We start from the raw sequence: 24,015 nt of genomic DNA on the forward strand, positions 1-24,015 counted from the left end.
CACCTGACGAAGGGGCAGCCAGCGCTCCAAAAGCCTTTGCTACCAAATAAACCTGTTGGACTTTAACCTGGTGTTGTGAGACTTCTTACTGTGTTTACCCCAGTCCAACACCTGCATCTCCACATCATGTCTGCATCTGGACCAGACTCCCGTATAGTGCTGTTTGCTGTTGGCTTTGCTGTTGTTGGAGAGCAAGAACTCTCCTTTGCATTCTCTTCTCCTGCTCCCAAAGTTACAGGAAACATAGGTGAATGAAACCATGGTTACTGCAATAATTGCACTGTGCAAAGAGGGCAAGCATACATGTGACAGCATACTTGTCCATTGTTCTCATCCATTTACCTATTAAGGAATCTCTTTAATGAGCCAGTTGTGCGCAACATGAAATCCAGCCACCTAAAATAGCCCTCCTCTGTGCTGTGCTTGAAAATAATTAAAATTATGATGTGTTTTACTCCAAACTCAATCCTGTACCTACTACCCTCCTGTTACTCTCAAGATTGCCCTCAACACCCATGACCCATCGAACATAGCCTTTCATTTCCCGTCTCTTAACCTTGAACCTCCCCCATTACTCAGGACCTATTACCATTCCCTTGTGCAAGCCAACATTTCTCTTTCCTGTGCCTACACTCCTGACCATCCCAATATCTGCTTGGACACTGAACCGTACTGTTATCTTCCTCAAGACTTTATTCCGAGGGTAGGACTTTATTGAAAACTGTTTCAGGTTAATGAATATTCATGACATGCAAATATATTACAAGTATGAACCTGCCACAAGTTGGCATTATGTTTGACATGCCACACATGCTGCTGACTTTATCTCTCTATCTGATCCTACCATCGGGCAATCAAAATTTCACATCCTGTCCAATTAAGTGCAACTAATGCCTGGCCCCATATCTTGACAGAGCGCTCACCAAGACCCTATCCATGTAACTCCATGTATTAACCCTGCTAATTCTCCCTAACCCATACATTTTTGGAAACTAAGGGACAATTTAGCATGGTCAATCCAACTAACCAGAGCACCCCAAGGAAACGCATGCAGACACAGGGAGAATGTGCAAACTCCAGAAAGCATTGACCCAAGGCTGGAATTGAACCCAGGTCCTTGGCACTTTTGACCACCTGTCTACTTCGAATCTCTCAAACATCATCTGACTCCACCCTTGCCTCTGGCCATCATCTGCTGAAACCCTCATCTATGCTTTAATTACCTTTAGACTTAACTATTCCACACACTTGGCCAGCCTCCCATTTTTAATGCTCCACTGCAGTACTTCAGGTCATCCAAGAGTTTGCTGCCTGTGTCCAAACATGCACAAAATCTTGTTCACTCATCATTTTTGTGCTTGTTGATCTATATAGTCTCCCAGTAACTCTTGGTTTGTGTTCAAACTTGTCTCCGAACTCACTGTCATTGTTCATTTACAGTTTCCTGCCAAATCTTTGTTTGCAACCCATCTTCTGAAATCACTAAGATTTGGAAGCATTAAAAATTTTGGGAGGAGAAAGATTCGCAAGACTATGGTAAATGGGCAAAACTTTATAAAAAGATATATTTTATAAAAGATATACTTTATAAAAATAAGATGCATCTGAACCCCTTGAGAAGGTCCCGTGTCTTTATCCTGGGGAGAGTTCCCTGTTCCAAAACAAACTTTTTATTTTTGAGAAAAGATCTCTCTGGTTGCTTGTGGGGCAGGCTCCTGCATGACATCATGGGTCACTTAAACTTTTTTCCCGAGTTTTGAAAATATGGCAGGAAACCTCAGCAAAACAGTTGATGGGTTTCTCTCCACTTTTTCTGCTGGAGACAAAGAGAAAAAAATCAATAAATTCCACCCAATGAATTCAAACTAAACTTTTTCAAATTGGTGGTTAGACTCCATCAACTGGAGTATTGCAAACAATTCTGGGTAGCACACTTTAGCATGAATACCAATTCCTGCTGACTAGAATGATACCAATCATGAGAAGTTCAGTTGTGTAGAGAGATTGGAGAAGTGGCATTATTTTCCTTAGAACAGAAAAGTTATGGGGAGACCTAATGAGAGTTTTTAAATGATGAGGTGTTTTGATTGGCTAAGTCGTGAGAAACTATTTCCTCTAACAAGTTGGTCAATCAGCCTTACCCTCACATCTTTAGACTGTGGGAGGAAGCCAGAGCACCTGAAGGAAATCTACATAGACACAGGGAGAATGTGCAAACTCCACACAGTGACCTGAGGCCAGAATTGAACCAAGGTTGCTTGCGTTATGAGACAGCAGTGCTAACCACTATGCCACCTACTCTAATCTCCTAATTTATGGTTCTGTTGCTAGTTAGCTACCTTAAATTCTTTATTTGCACTACTTTCTCTTTACTTTCTTGAGCAAAACCCTTCATGATTCTGAATATGTATTCAGCTGAAGTCTCACATACTTGGGAGCATTCTAGTAAATTCCTTCAGTAAATTTAAAACTTTGACATTCTTGTTAAAGTTTAGTGCCCAGAATTTAACATAACATTGCAGCTGGGGCCTGTCATAACTTCCTTGATTTGTATCCATGTCTCCATTTATGAAGGCATGATGTGGAGTTTCCAGCGCTGGATTGGGATAGGCACAGAAAGTAGTCTTACAACACCAGGTTAACGTCCAACAGGGTTATTTAGTAGCACGAGTTTTTGGAGCGCTGCTCCTTCATCAGGTGAGTGCAGGATTTGATTCACAAACTGGGCATATATAGACACAAACTCAGGATAATGGGTGGAATGCAAGTCTGAACAGGTAATCAAGTCTTTACAAATGTGGACAATGTGAGTGGAGAGAGGGTTAAGCACAGCTTAAAGAGGTGTGAAATGTCTCAAACTAGGACAGTTAGTGAGAATTTGCAAGCCCAGGCAAGTCATGAAGGTTACAGATCATGTAACATAAAGCCAAGATCCTGTTTGAGCTGTCCTCGTGTGCAGAACATGGCTATCAGTTACTGCTCGGTGATTCTGCGTTGTCGTGTGTCTTGAAGGCCGCCTTGGAGAATATTTACCCGAAGATCAGAGGTTGAATGCCCTTGACTGCTGAAGTGTTCTGCGACAGGAAGGGAACACTCCTGCCTGGTGATTGTTGAGCAGTGTCCATTTATCTGTTGTAGCGTCTGCATGGTCTCGCCAACATACTGTGCCTCGGGACATCCTTTCCTACAGCGTATCAGGTAGACAATGTTGGTCGAGTCACAAGAGCATGTACCTTGTACCTGGTGGATGGTGTTCTTACGTGAGATGATGGTATCCGTGTCAATGATCCGGTACATTTTGCAGAGATTGCTGTAGCAGGGTTGTGTGGTGTCGTGGTCACTGTTCTCCTGAAGGCTGGGTAGTTTGCTGCTTATCTTTTCAATCCAGTCTCTTTACCCCTTATTTCATTTTTCACTTATTTTGTCATCTTGATATTTTTGATAGTCTACAATACTTCCAAGTTTTGTGTTACCCATAAACTTTGAAATCCCTTGCACACCATGATTTAGAACATTAATGTGTCAGGGAAAGCAAGGGTCCCAATATTGATCTCTGGGGAACAACAGTACAAACCTCCTTCCAGCCCAACAAATATCCATTGACCATTATTCTCTGCTTCCAATTATTCAGCCAATTTTGTATCCACGTTGCTATAGTCCCTTTCATTCCATGAGCCACAATCTTTTTCACAAATCACTTGAATGCCTTCTGGAAGTTCATGTATATCATGCATTACCCTCATCAATTATTGAACATTCATCTGGCTGTTCTTAATCAAACCACATTTTTCCATGTGAATACCCTAATTCCGAATAATTGTTCCTGGTAGCTTGCCCATTACTGATGTTAAACTGACTGGTGTGTAATTGCTGGGACTATCCTTACAATCCTTTTGAGCAAGGGGTAACATTTCAATTCTCCAGTCCTCTGGTCTGGAGAAGACTGGAAGATAATGGCCAGCACCCCTGCAATTTCTATTCTTACTTACTTCAGTATCCTTGGATGCTTCTCATCAGGTCCTGATGCCTTGTCAATTTTCAGCACCGACAGTCCATTTAACACTTCCTTGGCCATGCTAAATTCTCCCTCCATGGACCCAAACAGGCACCGGAGTGTGATGACTAGGGGATTTCCACAGTAACTTCATTGCAGTGTTAATGTAAGCCTACTTGTGACATTAATAAATAAACTTATCAATTACCATCTGTCACGATATCCTGGGTATCACATATTTGCAACATGGTGAATTGTAATTTTTTGTAATTATCTTTTCATACTCTAACTACATTTTATAGCTCACCTTCCAGGTTTCTCAGACTTTTCAGCTTTCTATAACTCATTCCTTTGGGCTTTGATAGTAACACTACCTTAACCACAAGAAAGGTAGGAGATGGTTGGGGGTGGTGAAATTAAAACTGAAAAGTCTTCAAATAGCAACCTCAACCCATTGCCAAATTTATGACAGTGAATATTATGGCTTATGCATGAACTACCATGGAGAGGTCGGACACTTCATTAAAACATTTAAATTGGGCTCTCGCAGGGCAATTGAAAGCCTGGATTTAGAATTCATGGTTCCGAGTGGATTTTCTAAGGATTAAGAAACCAGCCACTGAAAGGAAAAAGCTGCTGTTTCCAGAAGCTTAAGTGCCTTTAAAACACTCCTTGTGGACAGCAGTAGCAGGACTATTTCCTATGCCAACTCAAGGAAATCATCAGACTCCCAATTATCAATTGTGGCTTCACTCTTCCCCTCCAGGTTGCTGTCATCTTCCACCTCCAACGCCTATCTGTGTAGCCAAATTCCCCTCCAATTCAATTTTCAAGTTTGCTGATGATATCACCACAGTGGATCGGATCTCAAACAATGACGAGTGAGTACAGGAAAGATTTAGAGAATCTGGTTAACTGGTGCGATAACAATAATCTCTCCCTCTCAATGTCAACAAAAGAGATAATCATTGATTTCAGGAAGCGTAGTGGAGGATATGTCCCTGTCTACATCAATGGGGATGAAGTAGAAATGGTCTAGATCACCAACAACCTGTTCTGGTCCCTCCATGCCAACACTGTGGTTAAGAAAACCCACCAACACCTTTACTTTCTTTGAAGACTAAGGAAATTTGGCATTCACTAACTTTTATATGCACTACAGAATGCATTCTTTCTGGTTGTATCACAGCTTGGTATGGTTCCTGCTCTGTCCAAGGCTGCAAGAAACTATAAAAGGTTGTGAACGAAACCCAGTCCATCACTCAAAGCAGCCTTCCACCCACTGACTCCATCTACACTTCCCACTGCTTTGGAATAGCAGCCAGCATAATTAAGGACCTCACGCACCCCGGACATACTCTCTTCCACCTTCTTCCATCGGGGAAAAAAAACAAAAGTCAACTTAAGAACAGCTTCTTCCCTGCTGCCACCAGACTTTTGAATGGACCTACCTTGCATTAAGTTGATTTTTCACTACATCCTAGCTATGACTGTAACACTACAGTCTACACTCTCTCCTTTCCTTTATGTACAGTATGCTTTGTCTGCATAGCATTCAAGAAACAATACTTTTTACTATATACTAATATGACAATAATAAGTCAAATCAAAATATCCTTTCTTCCCTCCTCCACAATACTGAACTCGCCCCAAATACAATGTCTGATCTCTCACTCCAGTCGCAATGTCCATTCTTTCCTTTTCACCAGTCATCCTTCCTTTCCCACCACAATGTCTGTCTGATCTCTTACGACTGCAATCACTTTCATTGAGATGGTTGATCAGCTCCTCCCTGTGAAATGTCCATTCTTACCTGATGTGGAGCTGCCAGTGTTGAACTGGGGTAAACACAGTAAGAAGTCTCACAACACCGGGTTAAAGTCCAAAAAGGTTATGTGGAAGCATAAGCCACTAGCTTTCGGAGCGTTCATCAGGTGAGTGGGATTTCAGTTCACAAACAGGGCATGTAAAGACATAAACTCAATTTACAAAATAATGGTTGGAATGCGAGTCTTTACAGGTAATCAAGTCTTAAAGGTACACAATGTGAATGGAGAGAGGGTTAAGCACAGGTTAAAGAGATGTGTAATGTCTCCAGCCAGGACAGTTAGTGAGATTTTGCAAGCCCAGGCAAGTCGTGACATGAACCCAAGATCCCGGTTGAGGCCGTCCTCGTATGCAGAAATTGGCTATCAATCTTCGCTCAGCGATTCTGCGTTGTCATGTGTCGTGAAGATTGCCTTGGAGAACAATTACCTGAAGATCAGAGGCCAAATGCCCATGACCGCTGAAGTGTTCCCCAACAGGAACAGAACAGTCTTGCCTGGTGATTGTCGAGCGGTGTTCATTCATCCGTTGTTGTAGCGTCTGCATGGTCTCCCCAATGTACCATGCCTCGGGACATCCTTTTTACAGTGTATCAGGTAGACAATGTTGGCCAAGTTGCAAGTGTATGTACCTTGTACCTGATGGATGGTGTTCTCATGTGAGATGATCTCATGTGTCGATGACCCGGCATGTCTTGCAGAGATTGCTGTGGCAGGGTTGTGTGGTGTCATGGTCACTGTTCTCTTGAAGGCTGGGTAGTTGCTGCGGACAGTGGTCTGTTTGCGGTTGTGCAGTTGTTTGAAGGCAAGAAGTGGGGGTGTGGGGATGGCCTTGGCGAGATGTTTGTCCTCATTAATGACATGTTGAAGGCTCTGGAGAAGATGTTGTAGCTTCTCCGCTCTGGGGAAGTACTGGACGATGAAGGGTACTCTGTCCGCCGTGTTCCGTGTTTGTCTTCTGAGGAGGTCGGTGCAGTTTTTCACTGTGGTGCGTCAGAACTGTCAATCAATGAGGCTAGCGCCGTATCCTGTTCTTATGAGGGCATCTTTCAGCATCTGGAGGTGCCTGTTGCAATCTTCCTCATCTAAGCAGATCCTGTGTTTACGGAGGGCTTGTCTGTAGGGGATGGCTTCTTTAACATGCTTAGGGTGGAAGCTGGAGAAATGAGCTTGCGGTACAGTGAAGATTGAAAATCCTTACAGTGCAGAAAGAGGCAATTCAACCCACTGACTCTGCGCCGACTCTCAAAGAGTATTCCATCCAAGCCCTTTCCTCCACACAATCCTCATAAGCTTATGCATTTACTATGGCTAATCCATCCAACCTGTGCTATCCTGCGGACTCACTCAACCAGCACTTTGTATAATGGGTTTCACTCAAAACACTTCTGCATATATCAGGCGAAAGGACTATGCTCGGAAACTAATAGTAAATAACCAATTCACAACTTTATTCCAAACAATAAAATACTTTTACAACTTTAACAATTCTCTCTTTTCTCTAGCTAATTGATCATTTAGAAATTCATATACTATCCTGGATCCTCGTGATTCCGTCAGTACATTGAACTCTCAAATCTGGCTATCTCTCTCTCTCTGGTCTGGAGGCAAGCTACTCTTGTTGCTGTCATGCCCTGACATGCTTTTGGGGATGCAGTGTTTTTTTTCAAGTGCTGCTAGCATAGGTTTTTTATACCTGTCTGGCTACCTTCTGAAATCTTCCGAGGGTTTGGCCTATCAGTGTTTAGGTCTGATTAGTTTCACATCATTGCTGATGGGTTTCAATGGGTGTTAATGAGTTTCAATGGTGGACCCTTTGTGTTTGAGTTCTACATACCTAGATGTCTAGTTTCAGCTTCTAATATGCATTGAATCTTTTGTTTCGCTGATGCATGTCTGTCCCATGTATGTAGTGGTGACTTCTTTCTCAGGAAATGTATCATTGTCCTTTTATACATGCTAATGTGTCCTGGTGTATCTTTGGTTTTCAAATTGTCAAAGCTTGAATTTTGCAAAGGGCCTGTCTGCAGGCAGACTGTTTTGGATTGAGGTAATCCCAGTATACCTTGCTTTTAGTCCAATTTGTATGTTAGTTTTTATGTCACCTTGCTGTGCACATATTTCTGGCCTGATGTTTGTCTACAATTGGTTTCCTTTCAATGATTCTATTTTACTCAAACAATCACAGGCTGCTACTCCTGCATATCTTTGGACCGTGAGAGGAAATCGGAGTACCCGTAGGTAACCCATGCAGACATGGGTAGAAAATGCAAACCCCACACAATCATTCAAGGCTGGAATTAAACTCAGGTCCCTGGTGCTGTGAGACAGCAATGATAACCACTGTGCCACCATGGATTTCAATGTCTGACCTCTCTCTCCTGCTATAGTGTCCAACTAGTGCCCCCCATCCCCCCCACCCCCAACTCGCAGTCAGATTTCTCTCTCCCACCACACTGTTCGATATCTCCCTCCCATCGTGCTGTCTGATCTCTTCCTCACACCATAATGCCTTGTCTCCCTGACCATTATTTCGGATCTCCCCCTCCTACCATGATGTCCAATCACACCCCCCCCTTCAATGTGAGGTTTACTTTCCCATCCACTTGCCACGATGTGCTCTCTTTCCTGAAACAATGGCCGATTTTATATCCTTCCAATTGCCAGAGGCCATCTCTAACAGTTTCTGGCTGTGGTCTCTTTTCATTGAGCTTTTCCTCCCAGCTGCAGTTCAGTCTATCCATATGGTCAGTTGCTGTGCAGGAAATGGATTTTAAAAAATGATGAGTATTCTGAACATTCCCTCCCCCCACCCTCCCCTTCGACTTCACTATTCTGTTCTGAGCCCCCACCTAATTCTATGCAATCTGTAAATGTGGCCGTATGCATGGTGTTTCTGTGTCTGGTTATGTTCGGCAGTGGCTCCACGTCCCCAGCATTGGTGGTTGCTTCGGACCATTTAGGCCTTACCCACTGCCTCTCCAAATCTCCATATCAGGGCCTCAAAATTAGGAATCAGCCTTGTGGCTTTCTTCTGCAGTGCCTCAAAGTTTTGAATATCTCCCTTGTCTCTCGATGACAAAATATTCAAGGAGCTGTCTGACCAACACAGTACACAATTTTAAAACAACAGTTCAGCATCCATGTGTCTTTTTTGATTGCAGTTCTATACTGACGTTGGCACAGTGGTTAGCACTGCTGCCTCACAGCGCCAGGTGCCCAGGTTTGATTCCCAGCTTGGGTCACTGTCTTTGCTGAGTCTGCATGTTCTCCCCATGTCTGTGTGGGTTTCCTTCAGGTGCTCTGGTTTCCTCCCACAGTCTAAAAGACATGATGGTTAGGTATATTGGCCATGCAAATGTGATGACTAGGGGATTTTCACAGTTACTTCATTGCAGTGTTAACGTTAGTTGCGACATTAATAAATAAACTTTAAACTTGGTCGACATTGTTAGTGTTAGATCTCTTTCAATTTCATCTGCCATTGTTCTGATCACTTATTTAAATTATTCTGTAACGTCAGAGCTGCCCGCCCCTCAATTTTAATACTGCCCCCACATATACTCCTCCAATCTAAATTATACAATATGCAGACCTGACCATCCACACTCTTTTTGAATTTGGGTTACTAACATAAATTAGAAATATTTGTCATCCCATAATTGACCCAGTCCCCAGTTATCACTTTCAAAAAAATACAGGGACGTTGGCTATATGGGATTCACTGTCCCAAAATATCTTTATACAACCTGAAAATTATCAAGCTGATCTGATTTAAAAGTTATTGAATGCAAATCCAAATACGTAATGATCGCTCACGGATGAGTGTAGAGCCCTGTGTATGCATGTGTCTTTCAGTACACAAGTAGTGGTGTTCCCTCATCTGCAACTCACCCAAAGCACGATGCTGAAAACTGCAACTGTGTGCTGTTGTTTTCTTTTGGAATTTAAAAAATACTTAGGAAAGCAGCCAACAACGTAACCGAATTAAAAATCAAACTGATCAACTGAAATCTATTTTTTTGAAGAAGATATAGGAAAGGAAATAGGTGTAAGTAGTTACTGTGATTTGGATTAACAGAGTAATTCTAATCCCAAAGTTTAGACCATTAAACTATGACATTGAGATAAACAGGAGACAAAGTTATTTATTGAGGTGTAAACAAATCTTTGGATTTAATGTTGTTTAAAAAACACTCATAACGGTTTTTGATACAGCAAAGCCCATTAATTGTGTTGTAATCATATATGTTTGAACCCAGCAGTATACACACACTTGTCTCTTCCTTTTCTCTGTCAGTGCGCACACTCTATGAACAGTACAGGCACTATTCACCTTTCACAATGCACACAGACTTCATGACGCAGAGCTGAAAATAAATTTGTTTCCATTGGATCAGCAGCAGTACTATGCACAACTTTGCATTCATTAGTTTTGGTAAAATGAAGTGTAACCCACGAGCAAGTCATAATTCAGACTGGATTTGATTTTTACTGTGGCTCTGTGTGCAACTTTTATTTTAAGCCCTCTGGCAGCAGTTTTGTTCCAGTACATTACTACAGTACTTGCAGTTGAGGGAGGGAAGGGAGAAAGATCTGGAAGTTTGGTTAAATAAGGAGAAGAAAAAGCACTGAACCAATATCCTAATTAGATAAACTCCTCAGTACAACTGTACCGAGTACTGTACGTTTCCCATAAACAAAGCCTATGCTTTGCATAGTTCTACCACAAAGTTGTGTAAAATAGTTCTGGAATCTGATTTTCTCATATTTGATTTTAATGACTTTTTGTAAGAATATGTCCAGGGGCCCCTCAGTATGAAATTATCTTATCCGTGTCAGCAACATTGGGCTGAACATTTAGAATGTTTTAAAAAGTACACACACTGACAATCTTGTACAGTTTTTCATAGAAGGCAGTTAGTAACTTCCAAAACCTATATCGGTGATTAGTAGATCTATATATAGTCAAAATGATACATTTCCTTAGAAATATATGTTAAAAATCTTGTTAGCTGAGTACTTGTTGCATCATAAAAACACAAAATCTATCTGCCTGCCAAAAGTACAATATGCTTGCCAAACTGCCCGAGACATACTGGGGCCCAACACAGTGAGGTTAGGAGCAGTTTTACGTGATACTGAAAAAAGACATTGTTAAAGTCGTACTACTTCTCGAATAGTAGATGCCTGTTCCTGTGGTGCTATTTTCCCCCCTCTCTTCATAGTAGGAACAGGAAGCAATATAATTCAGCTTGCCTGTGAATAACATCCTTTCACAATCTTCATTAACACGCGTTCATAAACAGAACGGGCCTTGAGGTGTATCAGACTTCTGTTTTTACTTCAGGATAGGAATCTGGAGGTTGTTAGATTGGAAAGTTACCAGTGACAAATTACTTTCTACATTTGCCTCTAGCCAAAAAAGAAAAGACTGCACTCAATTATATTAATGATCTTGTTGACAAACTCCCAAAAATTAGTTCCACATTTCTAATCAATAAATAAAATTGACTAAGATTGCACAAACCTCTTAATGTCATTCTAATAGCTGATGGTAGGGGATTGCAGAGAAAATTATACTTTCTTTGGATAGTTATGAGAGTTGAACAGACTGGTCACAGTTCTGGGTGAAATTGAAAGGGAAACAATCTGAAAACAGTTGTTCCAGCATAAAACAGATGGCTATATCCATCCCAGTTTCGACAATTCCATGTTCATGGTTTTGTTTATCTTTCTAATCATGACCAATACTTTGAAAGGTAACTGGAAATATAAAGCTGAGCTTCACACTTACAAACTGCAGTACCTTTTGCATTGTTATTGGTTGCTCTGATTATGTTTCTTTCACCCATGTATATATACTGTCATTTCATTACATCTTGCACAATGTTAGAAGCAGAATTTCTGCACTTCCCTGATCTCCTGATATAACTTCAGAAACAGCATTCAGGGAGGGTTCCCAGCAATCATCTGCAAAAGTTATGATGGCAGATCAGCAGAACACAAATGTGAAGTTCCAAATATCTAACTCTAACAGCTTCCCTTATTTGTCCCTCATATATGTGCTCAGTAATAACCTTGTTTGTATTTTTATTAAAAGCAAAGTGGTGCCAGGTTTCCTCATATGCAAAAATAGACAAGGGAACAGATGCCAAGAAATACAAGGAGCGATTAGGGGTCGGGGGGGTGACCAAAAGCCTGATGGAAAAGATGGGTTTTAAAAAGGTATTTTAAAAAATGGAATGAGAACTGAACGAAAAAGAGGGAGCCAGGGAGGAAGCTCCAGAGAGAGCAGCTGAGGCAACTGAAGGCTCTGTCAAGGACTGAATAAAGGGAACAATGCACAAAAATCCTAAAGAAGAAAACTTAAGGTGTATGGGGAATATAAGTTGCTTAAGAAAGAATGAAAAGTACCCGAATGAGCACTTGGAACATCAGAACATTCAAGGCTATGGGCCAAGTGCTAGTACATGGGTTTAGGTGGGAGTTCAGGTGTTTCTTGCGTGTTGGTGCAGACTCAATGGGCTGAAGGGCCTTATTTGCACTGTATGATTCTATGATTCTAAGTTCTTGAGATGGATTGGGAGAGATTTTGGAGGGATTTGAAGACGAAGCAGTCTGCTTGATCTGCACCCCATCTACCAAGTTAAACATTCATTCCCTCCACCAATCATAGCAACCTGTACCATCTACAAGACGCACTGCAGCAAATCAAGGCTCCTTTGACAGCACATTCCAAATCACCAACCTTCACCACCTATGACAAGAGCAACAGATGCACGGGAACATCACTACCTGCAAGTTCTCCTCCAAGCTATACACTATCTTGACTAGGAACGAAATCACTGCTTCTTCATTGTTGCTGAAGAATTCCAGAATTCCCTTCCGAATAGTACTGTGAGAGTACCTACAACAGATGAACTGTAGCAATAGAAGAAGACAGCTTACCATCACCTCCTCAAGGACAATTAGGGATAGGCAACAAATGCTGGCTTTGTCAGCAACACCCACATTTTATGAAAGAATTGTTACAAAAAACATCAATTTTAATATAATATTTTATGTGACAGAAAGCCAACAAAATTCACAAATGTACAACTCCAGTAAAGGGCATTAGTGTTTGTTATACAGATAACGAGAGTGTGCTGATTAATCTGAAGGTTCAGAAATTCCTCTGGTATGAGTCATGGTGAGTCCAGGTAAAACTTGTCCACTTAAAAAAAACGATAATTTTACACAGTAGCTCGGTTTATGTAAATATGTATTTACTTTCCTTCCTATTTCAACTGGGACATAAGCATGGTTGATTTTCTCTTCAACTCCACTTACTTGCCCATTCCCCATGTCCCTTGATGGTCTGAGAGATTAAAAATCTGTCCATCCAGTCTTAAATATATTCAATGATACAGCATCCACAACACTCTGGGGCGAAGAATAACTTTCTCCTCATTTCAATCCTAAATGATTAGCTCCTTATCTTGAGACTAAGCCCATCTACCAGATTTCTTAGCCAGAGGAAACAACTTCTCAGGCTAGATCTTTCGATTTTCTTATTGTCAAGAGACTGGATGTTCAACCCAAGATGCACGCCGGGAATCTGCACAAATCCTGATCTGCTGACCTCCATGAGAATTGCCTGGGGGGTTTGAACTGCAAGGGATGGGCATTTCGCCTGCTTTGCCTGTTGGAGGCTTCGAAAAGTTTCACTGCACTCACCTGAATAATTACCCAGGAAATGTTAGACAGAAAAACCCTAATCTAATTTCTGGATAATTACAGAACTAACTCCCCAATCATTCACATTTACCCCCTTCACCAATTCACCCCTTTATCCCTGATTAACTCCCCTGACTACCCCTTCAACTCCCCCAATTCAATATCAACCCGACTATCCGCACCCCCCCACCCCAAACAGCCTGACTAGCCTTCCAACCTGACCTGATCAGTCCTCACCTGACTATCTCTCCCAACCTTACCTGACTACCCCTGATTCACTTACCATCTACCATCTTACCTGCCTCTGTATCATCTACCATCTTACCCTCCTGCCAACACACCACACTACCCATTCATTACCTTACCCAAATAAAACCTCACCCACCTGTCACCCTATCCATCTATTAGTTCACCCACCTGTCACCTTACCTACACCAACTCCGGGGACCAGGTAGGCTGGTGAATGAGTCCCATGTCTCATTCACTCCAACTTTACTGGCTGCTGCTCTTGGAGCCCCCGGTCTAGTCTTGGCCGTCAGCTTTGCAGTTCTGTCTTCAACGCCTCTAAGCTGCCCCTCAATTTTGTTTGCTGGCTTCCTCTCCCCTTTCAGTAGCAGATTCCATTACAATGGAAGCCCCGCAATGGCTGTCCTTCCCCTTTGAGTCTGAGGCCTCACCTGGACAACACCACTTTTGAATGTCATGGGATTGGTCAAGGGAGAGAAAAAAAGCTTTGAGACGGATATCAAGAGGGTTCAGATACAGATTGGGAATTGCGATAGTCATGAGTGTTGGCACAGAGCGGACAGATAACATATGCATGGAACTGTTAATAATGTCCAGGGAAATGAGCGAGATTCAAAGATAATTGAGGGAAGAGAAAAGATTATGTTGGGTGGGTCAAGGGTGATGGGGGCAAGCATGAGGATAATGGGAGAAGGTAGAAAGTATAGGATTGGGTTTTGAATGTAAGACACACCATTGTGGCTTGCTGAAAATGCACGTTCAGTTGCAAGGATTGTAGAACTAAGTGAGAGGAGGGTTGTTTTGGGTGGCTGAATTTCGTGTTGTGCTAAATTGGCCAATTAGAGGGACTCCCTAATAATTAGTTAAATAGATGAGAACAATGGACGAGCATGCTCTCACATGTATGCCTGCCCTCTTCACACAGTGCAATTATTGCAATAACTATGGTCTCATTTGCAAGTTTCCTGCAACTTTGGAAGCAGAAGAGAATACAAAGGAGAGCTTTTGCTATCCAACATCGGAGGCTGCAAAGTCAACATCAGGCAGCACCATTGGGAGATGTTGGTCCAGACAGACATCTAGGAAGGCATCAGCCAAGACAGGCATGGGCGCATCAACTCATTCAGCGGACACGAACAAACTACCCCTAAAGGTCAGAAAGGAAATGCCAAAAACATCTAAGGATGCTCCAGGAGATGGTCACTGAGGTATGTTGGATTCAAAACATTCATCAAGATCTGCAACTGCATGGATTCAGTGGTAATCCCATGCCAATGTCCCTCATGATTAAAGCAATTTTTATGCCAGCAGTGGCTTCCAGAATACAGCAGACAACATATGACGCATTTCACAGTTGCCACACATAGATGGATAAAGCGAATACCGATGCCCTATGGTGATTTTATCCACTTCACAACCAATAAAACCAATCAGTTTCAAGGTCAGCTGTGTATGCTGTCATCACTGGATTATCACTGGCGGAGTTGGATGCTGTGACAGTTGGGGACTTTGGGAATTTTTCTATTCTATCGGTTGTACTATATCTTTATCTTCTTCCCTACATTAAGCTGATATTTCTCCACACCCTAGTTATGAGTGTAACACTACATTCTGCATCCTCTCCTTTCCTTCTCCCCTATGTACTCTACGAACAGTATGTTTTGTTTGTATAGCATGCAAAAAACAATACTTTTCATTGTATCCTAATGCATTGATAGTAATAATAAATCAAATCAAATCAAAATCTTCTGAATCATGGATCATAACAATGCCAACGGACAGATGGCATAAAGAGAGGTATTGTTAAAAAATAAACAAAGTATTCGGGACGAGAAACAGAGTAATGAAATTTTTCTTCATCATAGTGCACTTGCTTAAATCACTGCTCAGACAACAGCTACTGATTCAACATGTGAATCTCAGCCAGTGAAGCAAAACATTGATGCCTTGTACAAAATATGATCTTATGAAAAAGACAAAATATGACAAAAAGCATGTTGAAATGGGATTTTCTTGGACTGAAACTGTTAGATAACCCCAGTTGCAGTGTGCATTATATGATGAAGTCCTAAAGGTCGTTCTTCTACACTGGAAATTAAACATGAAGAATATAAGGGCAAACTGCCAGAATTTTTCAAGTTGACACAAGCACAGCTAATGGTGAACAAGACAGTTTTGCATTCTGCTGCTGCTGCTGATGGCAATGTTAAGGCCCTTGAACACTCAGTGAGGTAAGAGTTGCACAGTTGGGAGATCCCCATATCATAGCAGAGGAACTAATACTACATGTGCCTGCGGGCATGGTAAGCACATGCTTGGAAAGAAGGCCTCAAAATTAATTTGTTAATTCCATTATCTAAATTCCTTAGTGCTATTATAAAACAACAGGCTGAACTAATGACTGGCTAATAATGTCTTATTAGCAGTCAGTACTTTGATCTACAGCGGAACGAATCCACTGATGTGGCAGACGTAGCTTGCTTTGGGTACATGAGGTACATTTCCAAATGTGCAATAATGAAGTACATCTTGTTTTGCCAGACATTGTCAGAACAACAGCTGAGGAGATTCTTCTACAGCGATAGAGCAAAGTCAATGACTAGTTGGGATAGTGCAGCACAGATGCTTGCTAGAGCCACTGCTCCCAGTATGATGTGGACATATTGCAATATACACCGAGAAGCGCTTGCTGTCAAAAAGCATGCTTAACATCTTTAAGGAGGCTCTGGACACTGCTGGAAGATGATAAGCAATATAAAAGCTCAACCTTGAATCTTCTGCTTGATGGGCAGTACGGTGGCATGGTGGTTAGCATTGCTGTCTCACAGCACCAGGGTCCCAGGTTCAATTCCGGTTTTGGATCACTCTCTGTGTAGAGTTGGCACATTCTCCCTGTGTCTACGTGATTTTCCTCAGGGTGTTCCGGTTTCCTCCCACAGTCCAAAGACGTGTGAGTTAGGTTGATTGGCCATACTAAATTGCTCCTTAGTATCAGGGGGATTAGTAGGGTAATGTGTGCAGTTGTGGGAATAGGGTCTGAGTGGGATTGTAGTTGGTTCAGACTTGATGGGCTGAATGGTCTCGTAAGAACATAAGAAATAGGAGCAGGAGTAGGCCATCTAGCCCTTCGAGCCTGCCCCACCATTCAATAAGATCATGGCTGATCTGTCGTGGCTCAGTTCCACATTCCCGCCCTCTCCCCATAACCCCTAATCCCCTCTCTTATCAAAAACCCATCAACCCGCGTCTTAAAAATATTTAGCGAGGCAGCCTCCACCACTTCAACGGGCAGAGAATTCCAGAGATTCACCACCCTTTCAGTGAAGAAGTTCCTCCTCAACTCCGTTCTAAACTGCCCCCCCTTTATCTTGAGGCTGCGCCCCCTAGTCCTACTATCCTTTCTGAGCGGGAAGAGTCTCTCCACCTCTATCCTATCCATCCCATTCATCATCTTATACGTCTCAATGAGATCTCCCCTCATTCTTCTAAACTCTAACGAGTACAAGCCTAGTTTATTCAGCCTCTGCTCATAGCTCAACCCCCTCAACTCCGGCATCAGCCTAGTAAACCTCCTCTGCACTCCCTCCAAGGCCAAAATATCCTTGCGTAAGTACGGCGCCCAAAACTGCACACAGTACTCCAGCTGCGGCCTCACCAATGCCCTATACAGCTGCAGCAAGGCCTCCCTACTCTTATATTCAATCCCCCTCGCTATGAAGGCCAGCATCCCATTAGCCTTCCTGACCACCTGCTGCACCTGCAAGCTGGGTTTTTGCGACTCGTGCACAAGGACCCCGAGGTCCCTCTGCACCGTCGCCTGCTGCAGTTTTTCTCCACGTAAGTAATAATCCTTGCTACCATTATTCCTACCAAAGTGGACCTTCTTCCAAAGTCTCCTTCTGTACTGTAGGGATTCTATGCATTGAGATAGGAAGGAAGTATATTATTGCACTACATCGATGTTGATGGCTGTCACATGACCAGATTTTGGCAGGTTGGTACAAAAGGTTAAATCTCACGGGATAAAAGGAGAGCTGGCTAGATGGGTGGAGAACTGGCTTGGCCATAGGAGACAGAGGGTAGCAGTGGAAGGGTCTTTTTCTGGCTGGAGGTCTGTGACTAGTGGTGTTCCGCAGGGCTCTGTACTGGGACCTCTGCTGTTTGTGATATATATAAATGATTTGGAAGAAGGTGTAACTGGTGTGATCAGTCAGTTTGCGGACGATACAAAGATGGCTGGACTTGTGGATAGCGATGAACATTGTCAGAGAATACAGCAGGATATAGATAGGCTGGAAAATTGGGCAGAGAAATGGCAGATGGAATTTAATCCAGATAAATGCAAAGTGATGCATTTTGGTAGAACTAATGTAGGGGCGCTATACAATAAATGGCAGAACCATCAGGAGTGTAGACACACAGAGGGACCTGGCTGTGCACGTCGACAGATCCTTAAAGGTGGCAGCACAAGTGGAGAAGGTGGTGAAGAAGGCATATGACATGCTTGCCTTTATAGGACGGGGCACAGAGTATAAAAGTTGGCACATGATGTTGCAGCTATATAGAATGTTGGTTAGGCCACATTTGGAATATTGTGTCCAGTTTTGGTTGCCACACTACCAGAAGGACGTGGAAGCTTTGGAGAGAATACAGAAAAGGTGAAAAGGTTTACCAGGATGTTGCCTGGTATGGAGGGTCATAGCTATGAAGAGAGATTGGGTAAACTGGGGTTGTTCTCCCTGGAAAGACAGAGGATGAGGGGCGACCTAATAGAGGTGTATAAAATTATGAAGGGCATAGATAGGATGAACAGTGGGAAACTTTTTCCCAGGTTGGAGGTAACTAACACAAGAGGTCACAGGTTCAAGGTGAGGGGGACAAGGTTTAACACAGATGTCAGAGGGACATATTTTGCACGGAGGGTGGTGGGGGCCTGGAATGCACTGCCAAGCAAGGTGGTGAAGGCGGATACGCTTGGATTGTTTAAGACTTATCTGGATAGCCGCATGAACAGACTTGGAATGGAGGGATACAAACGAATAGTCCAGTTGGAAGCATGAGTGGCGCAGGCTTGGAGGGCCGAAGGGCCTGTTTCCTGTGCTGTATTGTTCTTTGCTCTTTTGTTCACATTTCTTTGAGTATTACTCTGAGCCCAAGTTATTCCTTGAAGTCTATCCATTCCCACGCTTCCAATTTTTTTAATGATTCATTCCAGCTCTCATGGTTGGGCTACCTGCCGGATATTGACTAAATAAGCTACAACTAGAACTTCAACGTTAAATGCAACCAACATCATCAATGTCTAGGATAAAATTTTGTCACTGATAAACATAATTTTTGGCTCGCTTTTGGAGGAAAACAACACTAAATCTTTTTCAAACATTCATTCCTATGAGTGAATAAACTAAAGTTACAGGAGGTGGCATCAAGCAACATCTCAAATACATGGTCCTTGTCTGTCAATGGGCAATAAAAATAGTTCTGCTAAGTTTTTCTGCAGTATGCATGCCACTTGTCAACAAAAGAGCAAGAGATTCTACTGGACATCTCAATTGATGTGGAGATGCCGGCATTGGACTGGGGTAAACACAGTAAGAAGTCTCACAACACTAAGTTAAAGTTCAACAGGTTTATTTGGGAGCAAACGCCACTAGCTTTTGGAATGCTGTGCCTTTGTCAGGTAAGTGGGAGTTCTGTTCACAAACAGGGTGTATAAAGACACAAATTCAATTTACAGAATAATGATTGAAATGAGGATCTTTACAGCTAATCAAGTCTTAAAAGTACAGACAATGTGAGTGGAGAAAGCATTACGCACAGGTTACAGATGTGTACTGTCTCTAGATAGGACAGTTAGTGAGATTTTGCAAGTCCATGGGGGTTATAGATAGTGTGACATGAACCCAAGATCCCAGTTGAGATGCTATGACAATGGATGAACGAACACCACTCGACAATCACCAGGCAAGACTGTTCTCTTCCTTTTGGGGAACACTTCAGTGGTCACGGGCATTCAGTCTCTGATCTTCAGTTAAGTGTTCTCCAAGGCGGCCTTCACGACACACGATGGCGCAGAGTGGCTGAGCAGAGACTGATTGCCAAGTTCCGCACACATGAGGATGGCCTCAACCGAGATCTTGGATTCATGTCACATGATCTGTAACCCCCACGACTTGCCTGGACTTGAAAATCTCACTAACTGTTTTGTCTGGAGACAATGCACGTCTCTTCAACCTGTGCTTAATGCTCTCTCCACTCACCTTGTCTGTACCTTTAAGCCTTGATTATCCGTCAAGACTCGCATTCCAATCATTATTCTGTAAATTGAGTTTGTGTCTTTATATGCCCTGTTTGTGAACAGAACGCCCACCTACCTGACAAAGGAGCAGCGCTCCAAAAGCTAGTGGCGTTTGCTACCAAATAAACCTGCTGGACTTTAACCTGGTGTTGTGAGACTTCTTACTGCAGGACAACTGATGATAGACTCAAGATTCTGTTCTAGCAATGGTTTTGGGTCTAAATCAACACATAGAATCATGGAACCCTACAGTGCAGAAAGAGGCCCTTCGGCCCATCGAGTCTGCACCGAACACAATCCCACCCAGGCCCTACCACCATATCCCTACATATTATACCCACTAATCTCTCTAATCTACGCATCCCTGGACACTAAAGGGAAATTTCTTAGCATGGCCAATCAACCTAACCTGCACATCTTTGGACTGTGGAGGAAATTGGAGTACCCGGAGGAAACCCATGCAGATACGAGGAAAAAGTGCAAACTCCACACAGACAGTGACCCGAACTGGGAATCGAACCCAGGACCCTGGAGCTGTGAAGCAGCAGCGCTAACATCTAATTTTTTTATGAGTGTAGGGGGAATTTGCTTAAGTGCTTAGTCCCTTTTCATTTTTTTGTGACCATGCATGCATAGTGACTTGAAGGGTCAACTTGTGTTCAGCTTGTGCGGGAACTTTTGGATTGCTGTGCAGCCATGCAGCTTAAAGGGAACATTGGTCCAAATACAAAAATATTTACAATTGTCAGACTGGGTTGTCAATGTTTTTGATACCAATTCCTGCAATTTACCTGTGTGACAATTGATTTTTAATCACTCACCGAAAACAGCTTAGGATTTTCACTAGTATTACAGGGGAATCTTATTAAAAAATGGCACAGTGTTTCCAGCAAGAAAACTGGAACGGTTCTCTGGTAGAATTTGGACAGAAACACACTGGTTTTCTCTCCAGATTCTACCACACTCTGCCAAAAAACATCAAGGAGGCATGTTTTACGACATCATCCAGGGGGGCTCAACTGCTGGCAAAACCCAACTGCACTGAGATTGGACACTATCTTTAAAGGGCACTCTGATTAGAACATGAACAAACCATACCTTCCCCCACCTCACAATGAGGTTGCAGGGCTCCTGTCCCCACCCTTGATCGGAGTCAGTACTTCTATCCCTGCCACCCCCTGCGCCCACCCCTCCCCCCCCAAAACTTTGGTCCTTCCCCAACACCCTGCGTGAATACTGGCATCTACCACATCCCCCTGATCATCACTCATTCCTCCCCCCCCACCCAATCACTGGATCAGACTGGGTTGTCAATGTTTTTGTTACCTTCCTTCCCAACTCCCCCACTCCCAATCAGAGATGGCACCCACCTACTTCAATGGCCATTGCTGGCACCCCCTGTACTTCTGTCTGCCCCCAGTCCACAACCAATTCTAAATGAATCCTCCCCCCCACAATAACTCCCCCATGAGGCTCCCACTGGGGTCTGCCCCTTGGCGCAGTTTGACTCTACCAGGTTAGCATGGGCATGGTGTCATCCTGTGCCAAGGGGCAGTGACTGGCCACTGCTTGGCCACATTCCTGTCACTGGGGAGATCCCCACAACAGATTCACGTTAGCTGAACCTATTGTAAACTGTGCTGATGTGATGTCACATTGGCATGATGTCAATATACAGCCCAGGTTGGGGGGGCGGTGTCAATATATGGCAGAGGGAGGCAGGCCAATCAAATTCAAAGATATGAAAATGTATTTAAATCAGGTTCATGTCCATGATGGGCGTGAACCTGATTACATTGCCAGCGAAGCGTGACAAAAATCAGACATCATGATCTTGCTGGTGAGATTCACAACTTCCGGCCTCTGGATATTGAGCCCCTGCCACTGATTACATGGACAGTGAACGCAGGCTCAAGATCTCACCTTATGTGCGTATACTCAAATAAATAACAAAAACTATCAAAGTAATGGTGAGAATTACTATTGAACCATTGTTCAAGTTTTATGTGCTGCGACCTCCTGAGAAAGGCAGGCTCTCATCCAGTGAGCTGTAATACTCTGCTATGATGAACTGATGAAAGTGAAAGGAGCGGGGAGCAGAAGCCTGGCTCCAGAATTCTTCTCCCTCAGGGCAACTCCTGTCTTCTCTGTCCAGAGACCTGTGGCTCTGGGATTGGCCTGCTGAGTCATCTAAGGACAGACAAATTCTGAAGTCTGGCAAAGGTTGCCCCAAGATTGAGGAATCGATGAAGTAATATGTGTGAATTATGGTTTGTACATTTTGTACATTGCTTGGGCATTAACTGGTTTAAAAATTTAAATCCATAGGCTGGTAGGAATAAATAAGCAGCTGGGGAATCTATAAGGGAATATGACAAGCTACAGTTTGGGAGTCTTTGCTATTAGGAGTTCAAGCAAAGCTTCCTTATCCAGTGAGCTGTTAGAGTGTGAAAGGAATTTGCTACCACAAGGAGTGGTTTAGGTGAATGGTACTTACTGAGAGGTTGCTTAAGTTGTGAAATCTGCCCAGCAACAGAGATCACAAACAGGGACACGAGGAAGCCATTTTTGTTACATTTATATCTATCTTTCCCTTAAGATAGATACATGCATAAAGGATACTAGGGTTAGGTGAAGTAGATTGGGAGGAGGCTCATGTGGAGAATAAACACTGACATAGCCCAACTGGGCAGAATGGCCAAATTCTGTGACAAAATATATGAAATATGAATATGAAAAGAAAGGGGAGAAAAGGCAATTTGGCCCATCAATCTCCACCCTATACATTAAGTAGTGTTGCCTCATGCATCAACTTCCCAGCTTTTTGTGATACTTATTCCCCGGATGGGAAAAAAGCTTGCATTATAATTTATATGTTGCCTACGGTATTACAAAACATGAATACATCTGCTGTTTCCATAAACATGAGAAACAGATTCTTGGGGACACAGGGTTTTGCCTGTGCCTCGGATCTCTCTCCAGTCACTCATCTAATCTAACTTTCTAATGATCTCCTTTTCATGTATCACCTGGGACAACAGGAATGCAATTTGTGGAATGCACCATAGATTTGATATGTTGCAACTTTTCTCCTACTTCAAATTCCCTTGTACATGGCTCCACTGGGAGGGTGGGAGTAGAGAATTCACCCTCTGTTTAAATACTGCTCTGTCATACCTAATCTCTTTAGTTAAAAATAAATGACAAAGTTTGACTAATGAGGGAATGTATCTCTATGATGTATTGAATTGTTGCAACCTGTGGTGGATTCAGTGTGCTAGGTAAGACAAAAGGTTGTTTGGAAACAGGCTTGTGGCTGTGGAACCGGTTCAAGCTGCAGCCTAAAGAATAATGGAAAGGTACTTACTGAGAGGTTGCTTAAGTTGTGAAATCTGCCCAGCAACAGAGACCACAAACTGAGGGACACGAGGAAACCATTTTTGTTACATTTGTTACATTTGTGTATAGCTCGACTGAATGCCATGTGCCTTTGAAATAGAAGTTCGTAACCAAAAGCTTTGTGCCTCATCACTGACTCTCCAAAGAATCAGGATTTGAAACTAAAATCTAACTGTTTGAAGCCAGAATCCAACACTAATGAGGTTGAGATGATACATAAATGCATTAACTGATATCTTTTTATATCTTATACCTCAGACAAAAATAAACCATGGTCAGGTTTTTCGCAAAAGATTCTGTGCATGACCTTTGGTTAGTACTTGAACATACAGCTGGTAATTTGTATCCTGTCAAGTCCAGAGAATATTGGCTGCCCAACATGAGGTAAAAAGTCTGACAACACCAGGTTTCAGTCCAGCCGGTTTATTTGATAGTAAATTCACTAGCTTTCGGGTTAGCCCCTTCGTCAGGTGAATGGAGAGTTCTGGCCTCAGATAGAGCATATAAAGCAAAGACAGTTTACAGATTACTGA

At 42.8% G+C, this 24,015-nt stretch overlaps 1 protein-coding gene across 1 annotated transcript in view; it reads right to left on the reverse strand.

Annotated features, from left to right (window-relative positions):
* The window catches only part of nudt6 (nudix (nucleoside diphosphate linked moiety X)-type motif 6), a 97,592-nt gene that overhangs the window by 11,300 nt on the left and 62,277 nt on the right, over window positions 1–24,015 (reverse strand). The gene's annotated exons all lie outside the window — the stretch shown is intronic.

This window comes from Carcharhinus amblyrhynchos, chromosome 1 (assembly GCF_965287045.1).
Source record: "Carcharhinus amblyrhynchos chromosome 1, sCarAmb.v2.hapA, whole genome shotgun sequence".
Lineage (NCBI taxonomy): Eukaryota > Metazoa > Chordata > Chondrichthyes > Carcharhiniformes > Carcharhinidae > Carcharhinus > Carcharhinus amblyrhynchos.